Here is a 5,025-nt window from a genome sequence, read left to right on the forward strand (position 1 = left end):
CATCCATCCATTCATCCATCCATCCCTCCATCCATCATCCATCCTTCCATCCATCCATATATCCCTCCATCCTTCCATCCATTCATCCATCCATCCATCCATCCATCCATCCATCCATCCATCCATCCATCCATCCATCCATCCTTCCATCCATCCATCCATCCATCCATCCATCCATCCATCCATCCATCCATCATCTTCCATGTGTTCTGAAGTTGGGTCATGGAGCAGCAGCTTGAGCAGGGAGGCCCAGACATCTCTTTCCACAGCCACCTCTTCCAGCTCTTCTGGGAGGCGTTCCCAAGGTGTTCCCACCCGAAAGACATAGTCTCTCCTAGATAACTGAACCTCTCACCCTGTCTCTAAGGGAGAGTCCAGTTACCCTGCGGAGGAAACTCATTTCAACTGCCTTTATCTGCAGTTTCATTCTTTCAGTCACTACCCAAGATTCGTGACCGTAGGTGAGGGTAGGAGCATCGACCGATCAGCAAACAGAGAGCTTTGCCTTACAGCTCAGGTCTCTCTTCACCACAACGGACCAGCACAGAGTTCACAATACTTCAGATGTTGCACCAATCGGTCTGTCAATCTCATGCTCCATTCTTCCCTCACTCATGAGCAAAACTCTGAGATACTTGAACTCCTCCACTTGAAGCAGAACCTCACCCTCAACCCAGAGGGAAGTATACGTTTCGGACAAAATTAAGTATTTTTTGTCTTTCCCTTTTTTTGTTTTTTAATTGACTGCAAAATAAACAATACAAACGCAAATGGGTCACTTCAGTATGTTTCTAATGTTGTACGAAACTAAATTAGTTAAACTTGCACATACGTGTGAAACTAAAACTGTGGTTTTGATAATGGAAGCGTCTGCTCGTGACTTTCAGCTCATTTTGTTGTGTTCATGCTAAACAGCATGCTGCAGGCTGCTGCTCCATAGTTACCACACAAACAAAGGGGTCATGCGTGGCAACAAAAACCCAAACTTTTCCTCTAATTCTAACTTCAGTTAATCTGTTTTCTGTAATATTATTAAATAAGCAGCTGAATCAAGAGCTTCAACATGCAGCTCTCAAATGTACAGCGGGAGCCTGAAGTGGTTCATTATGTTTTGGAGTAGCTTCAGGGCCTGAGCGCCTCTCCTTCAGACAGATTATATCTCTCCACCCTCTTTTTTTTTATCCTCTCATCCTTTCAAACAGACATTTCAAAGTCTGAACTCCAGCTCACTGTCAGAAGAAACCCAATACCTGCTCCAACGTTACAAAGTCAGGGGAACATCCCAGTTCTGATCCTTCCCTCCAACCCAACTGGATGAAAAGGTGATGGAGCAACACAAACCTCTTTTTTACAACTTTTTAAGGCGTGACTTGGAAGATCTGTTGCCTGCGAGGTCACATCTTCAGAGGATCAATCAAAGATGTGAGGGTCGTTTTCTTTTACATGAATAAATTTAATGGCATTCCTTCGCTCAACGCCTTTCTTGACACTTGCCCACTAAAGTCATGTCATGCTGAGAAACGACAGTTTTAGACATTTTTGTGTCAAATTTAGACAATAACGTCACGCGTCTTGTTTCAATCAACCTGTTAGCTCTCAGAATATGTTTTGGGGATGACTCTCAGCTACTTTCACACCAATGTGCTCAACATGTGCCAAGCTGACAGAGTTACAGCCATTTTTTTATTTGATTCATTAGCCGTGGGAGCCATCTTGAACTGGTCGACTCCAAAAGCTGATCAGGTTTCATTAAAATCTATCCAGTGGTTCGTGAGATATTTTGCTAACAGACCGATACAGGCACTGTTAAATTTATAATTCTAAAATATCTAAGCTTTTTCTTTTCTTTTTTTTTTTCTTTACAAAAGCTCTAAGTCTGTCTGACACTTTTGCACATATTACAGATGTGAACAAAAATGATGTGCAGCAGTGAAAATGTGAATCTTGCTTCGCTTCTGCAACATTCAGCTAAAGAGAAACTTTGTGTGTTGGAGACGTGAAGGGTGGAGACTGGGGCTGGAGGATGGGTGTGTGGGAGAGGTTGAAAAGAGGAGGAGGACACCGTCAGAGCGCACAACTAGTCATGGAAAGACGGAATAAATATGTCTGACTCTCATTTTTAAAGACTGGAGAGAGGTTCCTCCATAGTTCCTCCATCGTGCAACAGGTTGTGTGTGTGGAGTGAACTCCATGTAGGAGGAAGAAGCATGCTGACTCCGTTTTGGTCCTTTGGAGTCGAGCAGATCACCTCATGGGATGTAGTGGCTGCAGAGTCAGGCTCAACTCCGGGAAGGTGCTCTCCAAAGCCCCCCTGTTCTTCACCATGCTCCTGATCTCCACCTACCTCTTCTACTGCCTCACGGGACTCTGCGACTCGGCTCCGAGGACTTTCTACAGCCAGCAGGCTCCGGACGCGCCGCCCCATCGTCCGAACCGCACGGAGCTCGAGGACGCGCAGCAGGTGCACGCGGACCGACAGCTCCTCACGCCCCAGAGCGACGGGGACAGACACGGCATCCCCGTGTCCAACAGCTTCGGGACTAAAAGGCTTCCTCAGGCCATTATAATCGGCGTGAAGAAAGGAGGCACGCGCGCGCTGCTGGAGTTCCTGCGCATCCATCCGGACGCGCGGGCGTTCGGCGCCGAGCCGCACTTCTTCGACAGGTTTTATGACCGCGGCCTGGACTGGTACAGGTACATGTCTGCATCTTTGTTCAAATTCTGTAGCTCTTCACGTCCAGGTGGAAACTGGAGGAGGTCTGATCAAATAAAGGAGCATTTTCCGTAAAGCAGCTCCGCTCCTTAACGCACCATGATGTGTTTGGTGTCACATCTTAATCAGCTGATCTGCACTTCAGCTGTTTTGTTATTATTGTGGCTCTTGAGATTTAAAAGCTCTTGTGCTGAGGGTTCTGGGCATGTCAGAACAACCATTACATAAAAACCATCAACAAGGTGATCACAAGTGTAAACACTGAAAAGACTTTTCTTTTCTGTCAGCACAACAGTCATTAGTGACAAATGAGCCAAATGTTCTGCGCGTCTGCACTTGATTTTCATTTATTTTGTAAGATCAGCTCAGAAATGGATTTACACATGGGCCTAAATGGAAATTTACCACAGCGTGAAACAAATGTTGTCAATTCAATTAGTTTATAAAGCCCTTTAAAACAAATCAACAAAGTGCAGTGCAGTATAATCAAACAAAACGATTAGAAATGAAAGATAAAAGAATATGAGCAAGAACAAAACAATAAAATCTAACATGGCAACAAAAGCCAAAGCATTAAAATGAGTTTTAAGTGCAGGAGGATATACGTCTAATGTGAAAAGACAGTTTGTTCCACAATTTGGCTGCACCCCAAAACTACATCAATAAAGATGCTCCTTATAATTAAACCAAACTACTGTCAATGCACTGAAACTATCCAGAATACAAATCGGCTCCAGAGGGACAATTAACCCTCCTATAATATAAAGTCAGAGTTAAAGTTAAGCTTCCAAAATAAAACTTGAACACAGCCAAGAGTTGTACACATTTATAGGTTGTTTGGTATGTTAGCCCAGAAGTGTCTGTTGGCACATATGAGAGCTCTTATGGAATAATGCAGATCTGGTGTTGCTGTAAAGCTTTATAAAACAGATTTTCATGATTTTTTTTTTTTTTTACAAATGAGGATGCTTGAAAACAGCAGCTGTCCACACTGAAGCGTTCAGCTGTGACAGTGATGACATTTTTGTAATAATACGAACAACAAACTAAACTAATGCTGTCATGAAAAAGTGAAGTTTCTGCAGCAGTCATTACATACATTGTTGAGTTATTTTATGTCTTAAGAAAATGATACAAACAAGGTCCCACCCTGGTGCGAAACTTCCTTTTTTTCATTCAACCTTTATTTGTACAGGTTAGTTTCATTGAGCCTCGGGGACTCATTTACAAGAGAGTCCTGATTTTTAACAAAGAATGATGACAACAGTAGACAAGCATAAAAGAAAGTACGTAAATTGAGAAGAATAAATGGAAGAAAATGGTATTAAAAAAAACGAAACAAAAAAACTGATGGAAAAGCGATGTAGAATATTGGAAAACTAAAAACAGCAACATGTCTACGTTGGTTCTTGGAACTTAACAAATATTTGAAGCCACTTAGAGAGGTCAAGGTTGAGAGCTTCAGATCTTTTTGCAAGATATTCCAGGAAACAGGAGCGGAGTAGGAGAAGGCCCTTTTGCCAAGTTCAGTCCTCACTGAGGGAACACTGCAGGTAATAATGTCCTGAGAGCGCACGCTGTAACTGCACTCACACTGAGACATGTAGGAGGAGATGTATGAAGGCAGCAGACCAAGAAGTGATTTAACGATGAAAATGTACCAGTGAGAGTCTACATGAAGTTAATGATAACCAGTTGGTTAACCAGTACAGGGAGTAATGATGGGTACGGTAGTTACAGCCAGTTATGAATCTTAATGCACCGTGATAGACAGCATCCAACATCTGCAGGGTTCTTGTAGGAGCGTTCATATGAATAATGTCACCGTAATCAATGGAGGGAAGGAAAGTCACAGATACAAGGTGTTTCCTAACATTCAGAGTGAAACAGGATCTGTTTCTGAAAAAGAAACCCAGTTTAACTTTCAGTTTCTTTACCAAGTTTTCCATGTGGAGCTTAAAAAAGCATCTGTCTTTTTCTTGTGACTGATAAGGCTCAAACTATTAATAACGTTCTGATAGAACGTCACTTTTAGAATCACCAAACTTTCATTTTACTTGACCATAAAATTTTCATAAAACCCAGCTTCACAAAATCAGAACTATCCCTTTAAATCGCCTGTGAACATACATTTCCATCCATCCATCCATCCATCCATCCATCCATCCATCCATCCATCCATCCATCCATCCATCCATCCATCCATCCATCCATCCTTCCATTATCCCTCCCCCATCCTTCCATCCATCCAACCATCCTTCCATTCATCCATTCAACCATCCATCCTTCCATCCATCCAACCATTCACCCTT

The 5,025-nt window shown here is 42.8% G+C and overlaps 1 protein-coding gene across 1 annotated transcript in view; it reads left to right on the plus strand.

Annotated features, from left to right (window-relative positions):
• The window catches only part of grid2ipa (glutamate receptor, ionotropic, delta 2 (Grid2) interacting protein, a), a 61,081-nt gene that overhangs the window by 26,364 nt on the left and 29,692 nt on the right, over nt 1-5,025 (plus strand). The window lies entirely within an intron of this gene.

This window comes from Nematolebias whitei, chromosome 15 (assembly GCF_014905685.2).
Source record: "Nematolebias whitei isolate Nwh7 chromosome 15, NemWhi1, whole genome shotgun sequence".
NCBI classification, from domain to species: domain Eukaryota; kingdom Metazoa; phylum Chordata; class Actinopteri; order Cyprinodontiformes; family Rivulidae; genus Nematolebias; species Nematolebias whitei.